Here is an 18042-nt window from a genome sequence, read left to right on the forward strand (position 1 = left end):
CAAGCAACGAACGGCAATTAGAGCGGTTCAATTAGACGAGGAAGCTCCGCTCGACCTCGCCACTGGGAGAAACGCGTGCACCAAACTCCCGAGTTACCTCTCGAACGTTTCGCCCGCGAACTTCTAAACACGGACACCTGCTACACTCTTAAAGTCCCGATCACGGACATCGACGCTTCGAGCTGCCAGACACGATGGACTTAAGAACAGCCGACGATCGGTTTCCCCGAGGAAAAATTGATACGGGATCAGCATCGGCGCGGTGGTAGGGCCATCCGGTCCCGCTTTGCGGACGGCGATTAATTATTTCGTCACCGATGTCGCGGCGAAGGGGTTATCGGATCTCCCCCGAGCGCTTAGTAACCTTACGCTCGGGGCGTCAGAAGCTCGGCTTTAGCCGCTCGTAAAGCCGTGGAGAGGCTCAGATTGTGCGAGTCGGTCGGGCCATTCCGGCGCACCTGCGTCCGTGCAGTCGGGAGGAGGACCCTCCTCGCTGCGGAGGGAACGGGACGCCGAACGTCGGCCGGAAGGGAGGCGACGAGCCGCCGGAGACCGGCGAGGGGGAACGGTTCGAGGGCATTATTAAGGACTCCGTGTCCTCGCTCATTACGCCATCCGAGAAAACCGCGTCGTACGTTCCGGCTTATCTCCATTAGGCGAACCGGAATTACGTGGATATCGTGTGTTCGAGTGCGTGCGGACGCGCCTCGCCGTAAATACTCGTCCGCGCCGGCCCCCCAGCCTCCGGCGCGCCGCCGCGGCCGAGGGGCACCAAGACGAGGCGAGAGCCGTCGCGATAACGGGCGAAAATTAAAGCCATCCTCAGATATATTTCGATCGGGCGACTTTAACGAGGCCGGTACGCGGTCCGCTGATTGCCGCCGTGAAAATCCTCGCGGAATTCGTTAACGCGAGCCACCGTAACGAGACACCGATCCCCGTCACCTTCGAACGATCCAGTATCTCCGCGGCAGATAGCATTCCGCCCACTATCGAACAGCCGGATAGAAATACGCGCGGCAGCGATAAAAACGCGGCCGGCGTTCGTTGCGCGATATCGCGGCGGATTCTTGCCTCGTTAGGGGGAAGGGAGCCGATAATTGTTTATCCACTGTCAACGACGCGTTCCCCGGCGAACTGTCCGGAGAATTAATTGAAAGTCATCCGACGCCGCGTCGGCCGTGTCGCGCGAATTGTTGCCCGTTCCAGAGGACGCGTTACTTGTCAGCGATTTTAAAAAGGCGTCCCTCGAGCGACCGACGGTTGGACTCTGCCAACGGAACTGTCGCGTAGATTTGTATAAATTTCATCGCGTAGCATCGGACCAGACTCGCGTGGGCGTCGCAGTTGCATCGTTCGTCGCTTCGCTCCATTTTAATTTGAATATTCGACGAGCTCGATGAACTTTTCAGCTCGCGGCTCGGCTAATTTCGAGCGTTATTAGTTTATCGTACATCTAACCGGCGCGTCGGATGGAGCACGCTCGGAAGCGTGTTTCAGAAAATTTGAAGGCGAGATGCTTCTCGGAGCTCCGGTTCGCCGTGCCAAGATAGCGAACGCATTGTCTGTTCTCCTGGGTGTTTCGCTCGGGAGAAAGGCGAGGCGACTCCCACGCAGGATTTACTCGGCTTCCACGAGAACCAGCGTGGCGACGAGAATTCCACGGTCGTGTAAAAGATCGTGTAAACATGCTCGTTCCGCTAATTCATCGCGGCGGTTCGAGAGGAAGCGTCGCGACGCCGCGTTTCCGAATCTTTTATTTTCATTCCGGCCGTCACTCGTCGGGCTTTCGACTTTCAACGCGATTCTCGGTCGGCGAATCTTCGAAACGATCGCCTTCCGCTCGCGCGGACGTCCGACCCTCGTAGTTGTCTCGAGGGGCGGGCAGTTGATCCAAGGGTCGCGCGGAGGTGTAAAGCAGCCCTTAATCATGGACTTCCTGCGGATATTAGTCAACGTCGCGTGAGCTTCCCGCCGTTGGCGACATTATTTAATAGGAGCAAATCGTAGCTCGCGGATCGACCGGCGCCACAAGTTACCGCATAAATCATCGCTTTATCTACGACCTTTCTCGTTAAGCCTGCGGTCGCTTTTCCGGCGTATCGCGAGGAAAGAGAGGAATTAATTAGCCCCCACCGCCATCGTTGACAATGTCCACTATCCGTGGCGCGCCGCTGCCGCGTTTATCGCGGAAAAAGTTTCATTTATGAAACGTTTTTTCCGTGAAAGGGACGCCTCGGACGGCGTCGGACCTGGAGGGCGCGATAACAATCTCGATTCAAAAGAATCGGAGCTGTCCGTTTAACCGGGAAGCGATTAATCTTCGACGGTAGAACGTCCGGCGGTCGGAGAATGAATATCGGCGAGGGCGATTGGGTGGCCGGTGATTCGGAAGCTCGGCGGAATCGATGAAGACTCGTCTCGAGGGACGACGAGCGCTCGTCGAGCAGTCGTCCTGACTCGCGACGATAGGAGGGAACAAGTACGGGAGGAGAAATAAAAGGAGAGGTCGGGGAGCCGACCGCCTACTCGCGGCCGAGATGCTTCCATCGGTTTTCGGGCTTGATCCGATGCGGAAGAGCTGTTTGGACGACGCGCCGGGGTAAATGTCCCGTGATGGAAGCTGGAAACCGGGCCCGGCGTTCACCATTAGCCGAAAACCAGTCGCGGAATATATCCGTCCGTTCGGGAGAGGCGATGCGATTCGAAACGTGCCGGCGAAGCGCGGAACCGAAAGGGAAGCCCGATGGAAAAATGGGAGAGAACGATAGCCCGGAAACGACCCGGTTCCTCGAGCGCCGCCGTCGCTCGCTCGCTCGCCCGCCCGCGTCAGATAAATTGGATCCGAGCAGTTTTATCGTAAAACACTCTTTTCTCCGTCCTCTATCGGCGCGCGGAGAACCCGACCGACGGACCCGGTCGTCACCGGGTGAAACTTTAACTCCCACGAACCCCTCGAAACGCGTCCGTCTGGCCGCGACACCCGACCGCACCATACGACCCCCGGGTCTTAGTCGCTTCTTGGTTTCTCTTTACGAGTCAACTTTTGTCGCCTTTCTCCGTCCACCCTCTCGCCGTGTTCTTTCCTCTTGGCGCGCGGCCCAACGTCTTTCGTTCCACGGAAATCTTCCGCCAGCCTGTCCAACGGCTTCCCAGTCGTTCGTTGCTCGGAATTTCAGAGTTTCGAGTTCAGAGGAGCCCGAATTTCGAAACGCCGCGGTTCTTTTGATTTTCTCTCAACGAACACGCGTACGCTGTACAATATTTGTAGACACCGGCCGAATTAATTTCGGCAAATACGCAGCCCGTAAACTGTTCATCAAGCTTAGATACGTTGCGGCGGAGAAGCGTGGAATGATTTCCCTCATGCACCGTTCACGGAAAAAATGCGGAGCCACAAGTAGCACAGTTTGGTTTCAAATTATTCTACCGCGGGGGAGTTGTGAAATTCCGGGTTCTCTTTATGTAATTACCACTCGGTGAAAGCAAGCTTCGCTAGGAGGAAGGAGTGTTATTTCAAGCAAGCGGGTGTAAAATATTCCGAAAGAATAACTGCGACTAAACCGCTGCGCCGGGTGACTCGGGACATTCGTTAAATTCGTCGGTGTTCTTTGATATTTCCGGGACACTTGAAGATCTCTCGAGCGACGCGGAATTACAGCGTCGAATGGAAAGTGAAACGTTTTAGAACGGAGTTTAGAACGGTTCTAAGAACGCGCTCATTCGCCAGACGACGCGCGGCCGGTCGTCAACAGCGAGTTTCGGGACAAAGTCAGAAGTCGCGTGGAGTGTCGCAGTGACGCTCTGTGCTCTTTGTAATACAGAAAATTTGTCCCGAGTTGAACAGCGTATCGCGACGCGTTCCAGCCCTCCCGACGTTAACGCGTAATAATTTCAGGCTTAACCATTCGCGCTCGGAGCTCTCGCGCGGTCGTAACACAACTCACGGCTGCATTCGTCGACTCGTATCGCGCCGTGTACTCGCGAGTCTAAAGGGTTAAGACGCCCCTTCTAAAGTTTCCACAGCTGAGCGGGAATACCGCGAAATACGATTTCCGGTAGCGCGGGCCTGTTATACCCGGCTCGTAAAAGCGACGCGGCAACAGCATCCGAATGGAACCATTTATTTCCTAGCCGGCGCGGGGATCCAGCGCGCTCGTCTCTAACCGAACCGGTGAAAATTCGCGGGCACATCCTCGCGACTGTCGGCCGTTCGCCGTGAAATAAATAAGAAACGACTCGAGGCCCGGCGAGCGCAGCGCGTCGACCGCCGCGGTAAACTGCGAGTCGGTATTACTTAACGTCAACGGGCAACGGCGAGCCGATTTAATTTATTCGCGGCGAGGAGGACGTCGCGGGGGCGGCGGCGCGCAGAAATACGCGCTCGCGCGAGTCGAAAGACCGTTTACGAGCGCGACACGTTTCCGCCGGAGTCTTTGGAAAGTTTCCAAAAGTTCTTCGATCCGCGGCACGGAATCTTTTCGAGCGTCGCCGTCGCGTCGTCGTCGATCGTTCGCGTTTATGCGTAAACATCGCGCGACCGAATCGCGTGCAAACCTATCCCCGTTGGTTTTTACGCCGTCCGATACACGAACCGAATAACCGAGAACTCCGGGGCAGCCGTCTGCCGACCCGCCGCGCCGCTCGCGTTTAAATTATTAACAGTATCGGCAGCCGCGAAACCCCGTGCACGGTCTCGCGAATTTTATTTCGAGCTCGTGTTCCGCCTCTTCCTCCGCCCGCTTCCTTTTTTTTCCGTTCATCGAGGATGGCCGACGGCACAGGGAAAAAGCCGCCGACGGCACCGGCATTTGGCACCAGTCAGAATCTCGCATTTACGGTATTAGTTTTTACAGGAGGAGATGGATGCGCTCGAACAGATTGCCGTTCGTCCCACGGTAATTATGCAAATGGCGTATCGATTACCGGTTAAAACGCGGGCAAAAATAGTGCGAATCGCGAAACCATCGTCCCGGTCGCAGCCGTCCGGATTGGCACCGGTCTACCGTCGCTGAGCGGAGAAAAATTCTCTCGAACGACCACCGGCTGACGGGATGATCGGGGGCTGACTGCGGAAGCTGTCGGCGCGCGGGGTTGTTACGGATGCGTGCATCTCGAATCGCGTTTTCCGATGCTCCCATGACGCCACCCAGACGACCGCAATCTTGCTCAGCCACTCCTCGAATATCAACGTTTTGCACTCGCAGATTTTTAATTAGAAACGTTCAACGTTTCCTGATCAGATACAGACGGTATTCTCTGAAACTGGAAATCACGCGTAAATCGAATGATGAAGCTATTTCGTTTCAATCTGTCGTACACGGAAGCATTACACTAAGTTCAATATCAAATATCAAGTATCGCGGTGTTACCGTATGAAATCACCTGGGCGTTATTTTCCTCCGTTTCTAGGAACCGCAACAGATCGCAATCGCCGTCAGTCGGAATCGTCTCGGAAGATAGTATCTTTCGTTGGCCGAAGATTAGAGTTACAAAGAACTCCGCGAATCGTTCCCCGCTGCAATACACGAAAGTATCCCCGCCGTTTCCTTCGCGGCTCGCTGTTAAGAGTCGTTTCACGCGCGATAAAGCCGGCGGAGGAAACACGCGAGCGAAACAGTCCGTCAAGTACAGAAACAAAACTCTCGGCTGCCCCCTTTCGCGGAAGGATCGAAAGGGGTGAAAAAGGTAGGCTCAGCCTACGCAATCAAACAACGATCACGCCCCTTAATGACCGAGTGACTGCTGTTACTCCTTCGTTCGCTTTGGGGATGGAACGCGCGCTGCGGCGTGGGGTCGAAACAGCTGCGAGTGACACCCCATCCCCCTCCCAGCCCGGTTGTACATATCTCGCCCCGGCTGCCGTTACTTTCTCTCGCTCCCGTTCACCCCCGCGGTCTCTCTGTTCGTCTTTCGGCGTTGTCGGAGCAGCGCGCAGCGTCCCCGCTCGCCGACACCCCATACATAATTACTGCGACTACCGACACTCGTCTCACCCTCGCGGCAGAAATTTGCATTATCGAGCCGCCCCGTTGCTCGCGGAACCCCGGGCCGACTAAGGGGCGGCGGGCAACCTCTCCGCGCGATTATTAAGGAATCAATCACGCTCGCGGGGTTCTCGGCGAGCTGTCGCCGCGCGGCTTGTCGCGGATCACGGGATCCCGCGTTATACGCTTTGATGCGATTTTATAACGATGTTTTGTCCGCCTCGGTTCCAGCCTGGTCTCCCGTCGGCCCTGCTGCCTCCCTGAATTCCCCGTTGATCGACGGGGAATCAAGATCCTCGCGCGTCGAGTGGAGCTAACTGATCTCCGGTGAATTCCAAGGGTAAAGCGTCATTAATAACCAGAGGAATTCACCGATTTATCCGGGGCCAATTTTCGCGTGCTAAACACCGCGCATCGCAGGTTCCACGCTAATGGATCTCGCTTAGCATCCGGGTGCCGTGGGCGGTGCGCGATTGGAAATCGAAGGCCGCCCGGAACATTTCGCAACGACGAGAAACTCGGAGCGTTTTTTATTTCACGCTCCGCGGTCCCCCGACGTTCGGCTCACTCGAGATTTAAGTCGAAGTCCTCGCTTCGATTCTCTTCCTCCGTGGGACGCCTTTATCGAAGCGTCGAGAGGCGGCAGGAGAAAATCGCGGCGGAAGCTCGCCGCGCAGACGGCGGGACACCGTCGAACGCGATTGCGCGAAGACAATGGCAGTTATGGAAATTGTCCGTGTGATCGCATTATCTAACTACCGCCTTCCTCTTTCCGACGTCCTCGCCACTTCCGAAAATTACTCGAAGCGGCCCTGTTATCTCGATATATGTCCTCGATTTTCTGGCTTCGCTCTAAGAACATCCGCCGTCTGCTTCCGCGAGGATTTAACCGACGACGAGCGTCGTTTCCTCCCCCGCTCGAGTATGTGGATCGCGTTAACTCCTCCGCGAGCCTCGAACGTCTCCCGGAATCGGTTCGCTCGTCTCTGTTCCGGTGTAAAATTTTACAAGCTCCGACGAGCACTCTCCCGTGCGATCGGATTCGAATTATTTTCGGGGAGTTTTGCGCGGCGGTAGCGAAAGTGGCAGTCGACGAATATGCGCGCATCGATCGACAACGGCGAGGGGGGTGAGTTAAGCGCTGCCCATCCCCACTTTTCGGCCCGCGCGCCGATGAAATCGAATTAAAACGAAATAATAATGTTTCCCGCGTTCGTTACGAGCATTGTGAGCACGACATCTGTCGCTCGACGGGGGGTCCGGCGAAACGTCGAGCGCGTCGATACGCCCATAGATTAGACGCCTACGTCGCGACGCCTCCCCCCGTCGCCCTGTAACCTCGCGATACCGTGAAAGCTACACGGTGGTACCGTAGGGTAGCACGCCCGAACGAAATGAAACTGATATGTATGGAAATCACTCGCATCTCTATGTATGAGCCGGAAACGTTACGTTACCGTATATAATACACGATTTTATATGTTTACACGCGCATGTGTGCCACCCTCACCTCGATCCCCGTTTCCTCCCCCGCGCATCCGGCGTCGACGCTCTAATCGATCAATAGAATCGACTGGCTTTTCGCGTTCCCTCGGAACGAGCTCGTTCGAGCGATCGAACCGCTTCAAAGAATCCGCGTCCACCCCCGCCGCTGGCTTTCCATCGCGTTCGACAAGCTCTCTCATTGATAGCCGAAATTCGTGTATCGCGCCATTGATAACGACCGTTCGTTCCTATCGTTCAGAGATCCGGGAAGTGGAGTACCTCGAAAAATCTGAGGCGGATCAATTATAAATGATCGAATCTATTTAACCTCCCTTACAGTATCGCAGATCGGTACCGTTCACGATGGCATTTTCGAATTTCCTGTTTCTTCCAGCGTTCGCATTACAGCTCGCTGAATTCGGAGATCGATATCGATACTCTAACAATGCCGGCGAAGCGACAATTGGCTCGCCTCGCCGAGTGGAACCGGCACGATGGGTATTAAATTCGAACGGATTTTGGAAATATTTGCCAAGCAAATTTGACCTTCGCCGGTGACTATCGATTTATCGACCGGCGGGACCGCAGCGACCGTCGGTCCGAGGGGCGCGCGCGCGCGCGCCTGTAACCGACGATCACGCGATTTCTACGGGCGCGCGGGCACCCGGGTACAACGAACAATCGTGCACAAATCACCCGTAACCATCGCGCGCCTGGCCATTAACCATTCCGGGGGCCACGCCGCTGCCGCGCCGCCATGGATTCTTGCGCCGCGGATCTTTTGTCCGCCGACAATTCCGCCGATTTCAGGCCCGCGCACACGTGCCGCGGTGCAAACGGAACGCGAACCGTCGTTTTCACGAATTCCATTCGCGTCATCCGTTTTGGACGCTCATAAATCGGCCGGTGATTATTTCCGGCCGCCGTGTTTTCGTTCCGCAACGCCGCGGCGTCGAAAGGAACGTCGATGGCGGAGGCGAGCCGTCGTTTTTACCGGCGCTCGCCGACACGCTTTCATCGTCGTTCCAGTTACGCGATCGCATGCATACCGGCTCGCGCGCGATTCCGTGTAATTGAAGCACATGTGAGTTCGCGGAACGGCGATTCGATCAATGCTGCTTCGCAATGGGGAAATTATGTTTCTGTTCGAACCTACCGTTCAACCCTCTGACTACCGCGGCCGGCTAAACGCGCTTAGAAGACGCGCTTGCGATACTATAGGCGCTTAAAACTATTGCTTCATTGGATTATCAGACCTTTGCACACGTTAGAAATACTTAACACTATATAAATAGACAAAGATAATATTTTTTTTAAATTAACTCAGAGAGAAATGACAAGTGAATTGAGAAACGAAGGGTGTATCGTGACGAAACGTTAACGTTAATGTTAAACTTCTAGTGCGTACACTAACAATTCAATGCAGAACACAAGAAATACATAGTATTGTTTTAATGTAGTGGACTTCAGTGTTTCAATTATTTGAATATACTAACGAAAAGTTTAGCCGTCCACGTCGCGACTGAATATAGTGCGTCTGAAAGTCCGCAGTAGTCAAAGCATAAGTGTCGCGTATACAGTGGCAAAAATCGTTTTATTATTTTTATCGCCGTTATTGCTGTAATATTTACAACTAACGCGTTAAGTACTGTGCTAAGTCACTTCTGCGAATTTCTTTCCGCTTGTTATCTACGTTACGATATATTTCGGCGGCAAGAAAACTTGAAATACCTTCGGTCCGTTAGAGGGTAACTTTCGTTGTGCTTTTCAGTTTGGTTCCGGCGTTTTGGAGACTCCGCTCGAACAAAGGGTCCTCAAAGTCGTTATAGAATCCTGAGAGATTTCGGAGGAATGTCCAAGGATTCGATCGTTTCGCTAAGGACACTATGTAGCTTCGCAGTCTTTTGAAGGCGCGTCCAGAGAACTTAAGACTCTTCAAAGTTCTTAGGCATCTTCTTAAGCACTCTTGAAGGCATGATCGTACAAGCCCGGAGCTCTCCGAGGTTTTTAAGATACCCGAGGCCATACTTGCGGATCCAACTCCTAGATTATATTAAAGACTTTCGAAACGTTCACGCATGGCTGTTCCGAATTCGAATTTCTTTTGAAACATCCACGCCACGTTGCAGACTTTCGAAAAACAACTAGCTGAGCGCACACTTTAAAGGTAAGAGGCTGCCTCGCTGATAAGTCGTTCGTGACACATTACGCAAACAAGCCGCAAAATGAAATCCAGCTCGAATTTCGGTGTAACGCCGTTCCGTGTAATCGCGAGCGGCCAGAAACTGGTTCACAGTCACTCGTAACTGTCGATCCTGGTAGCGACGTATCTCGGAAATAATATTACCCGGCTCGAGGTAATGGTCGACAGTTATCTCGATAGGTGGGCCGAATTACCGGAGTGCGCTCCAAATGCATTTTAACTAGCGTATAATGCGAAAGAACGGGCGCGCACGGTAACGCGACCCTTAACGATCCAAAGAGAACCGTCTAGAAATTGCGAGGCCTCCTGCAGGCGAGGCGATACGTTCGGTGCGTTCTCGGCGAGTCGATCGGGACCGGTAAGCCGCGATATAATGAACCGGGTCAAGAGAGATTTCGAGGAGAGCGTAATGCCACTCGGCGTGTTGCGGTATCGCGAACCGTAAGCGGTGTATCCTAGAAAAACTCGATGCTCCAATTTTCCCGAATGTATACATTTTCCAGCGGCGGGAAAAATCGATTCGGTGCCGAGGGAGCAGCGAGACGAAACCGGGGAGAGAACGCGAGAGGCGAGAGCGGCGGCCGTACCAAAAAAGCCGAAACAATTTCGTAAATCGAGCGTACGTAACGTATCGCATACGTTCCCGTGCCTTTCCCGTCGGATCGGTAAATAACTTTCCCGTTACTCTCGGTGCTTTGGGCAGCTAACGAACGTGAAATTAGCCGCGGGCAACCGGCAACCTAGGAAATAATCAAAGTAACGACGCTTGAATGCTCGAAATCGCGTCGTCGTCGTCGTCGCCGCCGCCGCCGCGGCCGCCGGCACGGCGTGTACACGCCTCACTCACACAAGTAATTATCGACCTCGTCAAAGACTCCCTTTAACGCGGTGGTACGCGCAATTAAGTGATATAAGCAACGCCGGACCGTGCCCCACACCACCGGCCGGTAATCCTCTTTTTAATCCCGGCACGCCCAGTCCCTTTCGACATATTAAGAGCTATCAAAGCCGCTAAATTATTTCCCCTCCTTGTTCGCGTTTAGTTCCCCACTCGCCGCTCCTTCTCGGCGAGTAATCGTACCGCAGCGTACTTTTCTCATCCCCCGGGAACGTCCTCCGCGTAAAACCCTTTGATACTCCCGCGGAAGAAATTATCCAATACAATTAACGCTTATTTTTCCCTATTAAACCGCGCCACGAGAGTTCTTATTCGAACGCTTCTATATTTCTCTTAGTATTATACTACCTTTGCGTTACCGCGCGTTACAATTGACGCGATTGCGAATAATAGAGGTCTAGTAGAATCCGAAAGAATTCTTCCAGCGGAGAATCATCGAACGGCGCACGCGTGATCGCGTTATCGCGCCTTCTTTCGTTCAGCGGTTAGCAGGCAGTCGTAATCTCCGTTCGACGTGTATCCATCGATCCAAGGTAAACACTGGTAGCCGATGGATCGTTGTTCCATCCACGCAGCGATATTCCTATCGCCGGGACGTGTCTCTCTCCGTAAATATTGCTCCGGAGTCGAACGATTACGAGTTATCGGTTAGACGCACCGCAGTGTCGGCTATCGCCGTCTCGACACAACGATTCCCGGTAGGGCAATCGTTTATCAGCGGGCGCGCATGAGCGCACCTTCGTTATCGGAACGCAAACGCGCGTGGCGCGATATTCGATCGTTCCTCGAGGTGTTACGCTCGTCGTCGCATTCCCATCGTGTCGCAACCGTTGTCGTTCGGACCTGAACCGAATGACGTAATCTCGTTCGCGTTATCTCGCGTACACCGGTTCGGCGAGGACGAAAGCTCGACTCGGCGCGACCGAGAGGAAGAGAGGGCAGCGCGTTTCTCGAACTCCGTTATCGTCCCTTTCGATTTCGAGGCGTCGCGAAGACTCTTCGGCGCCGAGCTCCCATTCCGCACGGTTGGAGCCGCACAGTTGGTACCTGCCGGAACGAGGCCGCGAAACCTTAAGAAATTTCGTCGCCCGACAAACGTGAACTACTAACTCGCCGAGGCGGAAGAGGTTCGGGAGGCGGAAAAACCGGGAGCTAAGACGTTATCGATCGCCGGGCGTTTTTCCGCGGAGTTCTTTGAATGCGGCCCGCTCGGCGCTCGCTGGAAAACAAGATTAAAAAGGAGAGCGGGGATCCACCTCCCTGCAGCTCGAACGATCCCGGCTCATCACGGAGGCGATAGCGGTGGCACGAGCAACCCTCCTCGACGCGCTTTTCTTCGGGCCCGACGAACAAACACAGCTTAAATAAACGCGCGTGATTGGATCCGATGTATGCGCATCTGGCTACTAAACGGCGGGGGAGGGAGCAGCTTTTTTCTCGCGGCGGGGAAGGAGGAGAACACGCCTCGCTGGCCAGCTCCTTTCACCCTTCGACTTCGCGAGAGCGGTCTCTCTCGAGTGGGCCACTCGGAAGCACGCGGCCTTTCCCGCGCGCAAATTCGCTCTCCGGCCGGGAGACCCACCCCCTTTTAAGTTGCCGCCGCCGAGTGTGCGGCGCGATGACATTAGATTACCCGTCCCCCTCGGTTCTCCGCGCCGCGACCCCTCTGTTTCTGCTCGAGCACCTCTCCACGGCCGGGACGAGGCTAGTTTATACGCGATACCGGGGAAGACGAATTCTTCGATTTACCCGGCTGCTCTTTGTTACCACCTCGTTCGAGGTGAATAAATCGCTGAGGGTAGACGACGGATTCTACCGTGCGCTCTTACATATTTCCAGCGACGATCTCTCGCCGAGCACTCCGTTCTCCGGCAGGCAAGCCAGCTCCGGTTATCTACGAGCTCGTCAGGCTCGCGGCGACAGCAGCAGCGGCGGCGGTAGTTTTCGATATCGCCTGGGAATTTCGGGCGCGACTCTTTCAGGCGTGAGCCGGCTTGTCGTCTCCGCGAGCGGAACCACGAGCGCGCAGGGGTGGCCGTGTGTCGTTGACTGAAAGGCAGAATAACATTGGATTACCTACCCCCATCGTAGACGCCCCGCCGTCAACCCCGCAGTTTTTACACCCTCTTCAACTCGACCTCGCCCCCGGAGGGTGCGCGGCGTCCCCTGTTTCTTTCGCTGCACCGGCCGCCATCGCCGCCCCGCAGGGAAAGGGAAAACAATCTTTGGCGGAAAACAGCGCGTCGAATAATTTATCGACGGTGCTCCGGAGTTTGCCGGGAGTACGAACGGGGCCGCGGCCACCCCGTTATCTATCACTCCGCTGTTGCTCTCCTCTTTGTACCACCGGGGCGCACGCGCTCCTCCCGCGAGTGGCTCTCCGTACCGAACCGGCGACAGGAGTTTCTCCGGCTGGCAACTTTCCCGACCGCGCGAATTTTCCCCTTTTAGCCCCTTTAGGCGACTTCTGGGAACTTCGAGGCAGCCGGACCCGGGGCCACAATTCTTCGCTCGAACAGAATTCCGAGGGTAACGGACGGGAGGAAAAATCCGCAAATACGCTTCCGGTCCACGAGGACGCCTCCTAATCTGGACTTTAAATAAAGGAAATTTAACCGTCGTCCAGTGGCTTAATCTCGGAGCTCGAGACGCGTGCCGCGATTCCGCTGGAAGCGGGAGATCGTAGTTTTTCTAGGAACTTCTGTTCGATTTCAAGGGTGTAGAATTTCGAAACGTTATTGCGGCTGGTATACAATTTCCATGTAGGATTGTTTACTAGAACCTTTGAAGAGTTATTTATAGAATAGATTATTTACTAGAAGAATCGTCTATGTGAATAGTAGACAAGAGGGAAATAGAGAGAGAGATTGAAACCTTCGCAAAGCGAGACGAATAGAGCATGGTTCGCTGCGATGCATTCCTCGATCCGGTTTCCTGCTAGAACCAAAAGGTAAGGTCGAGAGATATCGCAACGGAACTAATCAACGCGACGCAAGGACGATTTCTCTCTCGGTCACCCCTGCCGGTTGCCGGATAAAAAATAGCGCTGGACGATGATATCGCGCCCGGGAAGATAGACTTTTTCCACCCTCGACCGTTCCTCTTCCCCGGCTCGTTCTCCCCGTCGATACGTGCGAGCCGAGAATTCCCGGTGGATTCCAGCGACGCGTCTTAAAGCCGAGTTCGAATATTTACCCTCGTTCGCGCGTTCCCCGGCGAAGTAACGGATCTCTTGGGCACCCTATTTCCGCGTGCAGAAAGAGAGTGCGGGGGAGTGATCGCGCCCCAGTAATCACGGCGATATTGTAACCGGAGGACGCGACGCGGCGAGTCTATCCGCGGACAAACGAACCGACCCTTTGAACGATAACTAGGAAATTTACTCGGAACGCCGGCACGGGAATATTGGTCCGCGTTAAATCGATTTCTCATCGGCACTCGATAATCGGCCGAATGATTGAAGTGGGTCGCGCGGGTCGAAACTTCCTGCTGGCTCTCCACGAACGCCTCGCTCCCTCTCATTCTTTCCCCCTGTCCCTCTTGTAACTCTCTTTCTCCTCCGGCGAACCTGCCGCCCTCCGCCTATCTCGTTCACACGCTAATTCGTGACTCAGCCGAGCAATTAATCAAGTTCATTCGCATCGCGTTCAACTCCGCCGGCCCGGAGTTTAGTTAAGTTCATCGTTGCAACCGCCGCGCGAGTAACTTGACGATAACTTCGGATGGAGCCGGGTTTGGTGTCCCAGCGTGACGCTGTGTGCGCGCCCGCTCGAGCACGAACATCAAAAATACTCGTCGCGCATACCCGCCGCCATGGAGACCGTGTTCCGGGTAGTTGGAGAATTATCTATTGCCAAGTTGGACGCGGAGCTGCTCGCGTTCCCTTCTCAATTTCAAGTTGACGGAAAAATCAGACGACGCTGTCAAAGTTCCGATCTCGCCTGATCTTGTACAGCGTAATTCAAGGAATGTGCGAGGGAACGGATTCACCGTGGAAACGGAGAGATTCCGATCTCTTCTCGGGAATCTATGCTACTGTTTTAACGCTCGATTCACGTACGTTTGTTTTGCACTTTATCGTTCCTAGAAGACTGCGTGTTCGTTCGTATAGATGGTGGAAACTGGTGTGTCAAGAATAGAAAAGTATAACAGATGTAGAATCAACTGAAATTATTAGGGAATAATGTTTAGAGTATTCAATTTCGTCGAACTGACAGTTTCGTAAATCTAGCGTTAACACGCGTCGAGCAGAAATGATTTCTACGCGTATGAAGATTCAAACACAACCGGTTGAAACTTCGTCGTTGATTGATATTACACGGAGAGTTTAAAAGAAAAAGCAAACCAGTTAATCTGTTTGCGTCTGGAGACGTGTACCAGCGACTCGTCCGCTTCTACGGATATCATCTCCGAGATGAACACAGACAGAGAGAGAGAGAGAGAGAGTTGTGTCTGTGAGGCAGCGCAGCAGGACCCTCGAATTACGAGGGTATAGGTAGCGTCTGAACGTGCACGAATGACGCGGCTGAACTCTGACATCGGTAACGTCGCGTCAGGGACACTCGAGGCATCAGCTGCTGTTTGTTAAACATCGCTCAGCTTGTCAGCGCGTACGCGCACCGGCCTGCCCCGACGATCGTTGTCCCGCGGTCGGAAGGAAGCCTCTGGCGACGTTCTCACCGTTATCGACGTCCCTCATCCCATTTGCATCATGGCTATAATTTCATGACCCGCTTCTTTCAACTACCATATCCCGCTTCTGGAACATTGACAGTTACATCAATTCCTCGTTCGATGGTATCGAACAAATGAAGTATTCATTCGATTCCTTCGAAGATGATACTTCTCGTCGATATCGTAGAGATTTCAAATGATCAAGAGATCTAACGTTGTATCTATTTCTCACTAATTAGAACTACCAGATGAGTGAAAATTCCTAATTTCTCTCAGAATTACCGCGAAGGTACGAATACTTCAACGAACGATCAAAGAAGCTGATTCGGTAACACCGAAACTGAAATATAAACCAACTGAAACCTTAAGAAATTCTTGTAGCTTCTCCAAGGGGATTTCAAAAGGATACTTTATATTTGAAAAGCATTTCACTGTCTTTCTCCATGTTTAACCGTACTGTCGCTGAGAGTTACCTAGCGGATTAGGTCATCGTCCTATAATATCGTTATTCGATTTTCCCAGAGAACCGACCGCTAAATTGCAAAGAAAGATTGGTGTTCCGAGGTAACGAGGGGGAGGAAGGAGATAGATAGAGAGAGGGGGGGGGGGGAGAGGGCGAGAGGATAAATCGCGGAAACTTGATACTTAGGCTATTCCTCATCCGCGGTGACTGGCGAGAGCCCATTCCGGCGCTGCGAAGAAATTAACTTGTCGCTCCTCTCGGATATTCAGATTCCCGGCCGAAGGATTTACTCGTGACAGGATGTCGGTGAGACGCGTCCTCCTATCGCGCGGACGGGAAACCGGATGAGCCGGTCTCGCCGAGCGCGGCGCGCACCGTACACTTTTTATCGGGGAAACCGTCGCGGGCGAAGCGAGCCGTACAAGCGTCAGCATTAGTCCCGGCTGACGCGCGCGGACCATTAATAAAACGATCTCTCTAATCGACGCTCCGTCGGTGCTCGTTTGTACCGTTCTCGCGCGGCGACGGCCGCGGGACGGGAAGTCGATAGAGCCCCGCGGCGGCACGCCGTGTAATTTAATCGTTTAAAAACTTTCCCCGACAATTCACGGCAAGTTTCTTCGCGGCTTTGACGCCGCCCGCCGAGTACACTCGAGCTGCCGTCTCGTTAAATATTTGCCGATAAATCGGCAAGGGAATCCCGCTGGAAAATTTACCCGTCGACGCGCGAGCCGAGCCTTGTCGTCGACCGTGAACGCTCTTCACGGTTGGTTACCAGCTCCTGGAGATGTTAACGAACGACTGGCTTGTAAATTTTATTCCGTACACGCGTCTATCGTTCACCTTATTTCCACTTATTCCTTTTCTAACGCTCTTATTACTTGCAACTTTTCTCTTTCTTTATATATATCCTCCGTCGTTCCGCCGCCGCATCAGATGAAATCCATCTGCAGATGAAAGAAGATCGTAGTTCATTCCGTTAAGGTTCCAGAAAATCTCTCGGCTCGAAGGCCACCCCAAAGGCTTGAACGTTCGTTTAAATACCTCCCTTCCGGCTGGATTACTCCGATTACGGATTGATAAACACTGAGAGTAGCTTAGGATCGAGCAACCCTTGAACCAAGTAAACGATTAAACTCTAATTAGAAAATATTAAGGGTGGAAGTCGGCCGAACGGCACCGTCTTTTAATTAGTTCATTCCGCTGCCGTAGCTTCAACGTTTCCCCGACTCTTTTCACTGTACAGAATTTCCTCTCGGCGCTTCTCCGCTAAACGGATTGCCCGAATTCGTCGACGAGACGGAGGCTCGCGGAATTTTCTATGCCAACAGCCGCCAGACGGGAGCGTGTCGAGAGAGGCATCGAGCAATTAAAGGAGCATCGACGAGATCTCGTCAGCGGGTCGATCGGCATAATTATTTCCGCGAGGGAAACAAATAAGACGGCCGCGAAAGAGACGAGCGCCGCGAGACAGGGCCGGCGACTTGGGAGGGGGAGCGAAAAAGTTGAGGCGCCGCTAAAAATACCGGGAATCCTCCCCGCGAGTGTTCCGGGGAAACTATTGCCCCTCTTCATTCCGGGATTCCACGGGCACCGCTCCGTCGACGACTAAATATATCAGGCAGAGGCGTGTATAAATATTTATAAAATAGTGCCGGCAGATGGTGGCTTTAGTTACAGCACACCGGACTCAACAAGCCACGACAACTCCTCCGCGCGGCTCCCGTACATTCGATACGCTGCCCGCCCTCCGGGAGGTTCTTATATTAGGTGCGCCGGGGGTCGGCTCCACCGGCGACGCCGATCTTTCATTTGCGAACGAGCCGGGACGGGCTACACGGGAAAACCTTTAGCAAATATTGAATGAGCAATCGCTGCGGATTAAGTGTCGTGTAATGAAGACAGCCGCGGTTGCTCTCGAGCACCTTGCGCCGCGGCACTCGAAGCACCGTGCATTCATTCGGCCTCTTTTAATTCGACCGCGCCGTTGTTACACCTACACGAAACCGAATACAGATTAGCTGAAAGAATTGACTCAGAAGAGTCATCGTTAACGCGTTCGCGCTCACTTTGAGACCGGCGACGACAAGAGGGATCTTTCTAATTAATCGATTCTCTAGGAGTTCGAAGAGAATGTACATTCGGAACGAAATTATTATACTTTTATATTTATAACGCTACGGTACGGTCATCGCCGGCATTCGCATCTACATTCGCGACGGCTGTACACATTTACGTCGACGAGCTGAAACCGGAGAATCGTCTTTGTGAATTTCGATGCGTTGAGAATTTAAGAAACGATTCTTCTCGCGTCCATACTTAAGGTCGCGGA

At 53.6% G+C, this 18042-nt stretch overlaps 1 protein-coding gene and 1 long non-coding RNA gene across 2 annotated transcripts in view; one reads left to right on the forward strand and one right to left on the reverse strand.

The window, feature by feature from the left end:
* LOC116423813 (uncharacterized) overlaps window positions 1–18042 on the reverse strand; it is a 141604-nt gene that overhangs the window by 77835 nt on the left and 45727 nt on the right. The gene's annotated exons all lie outside the window — the stretch shown is intronic.
* The window catches only part of pxb (putative Hedgehog signaling attenuator pxb), a 245006-nt gene that overhangs the window by 2722 nt on the left and 224242 nt on the right, over window positions 1–18042 (forward strand). The gene's annotated exons all lie outside the window — the stretch shown is intronic.

Source organism: Nomia melanderi, chromosome 8 (assembly GCF_051020985.1).
Source record: "Nomia melanderi isolate GNS246 chromosome 8, iyNomMela1, whole genome shotgun sequence".
In the NCBI taxonomy this organism is placed as follows: Eukaryota; Metazoa; Arthropoda; class Insecta; order Hymenoptera; family Halictidae; genus Nomia; species Nomia melanderi.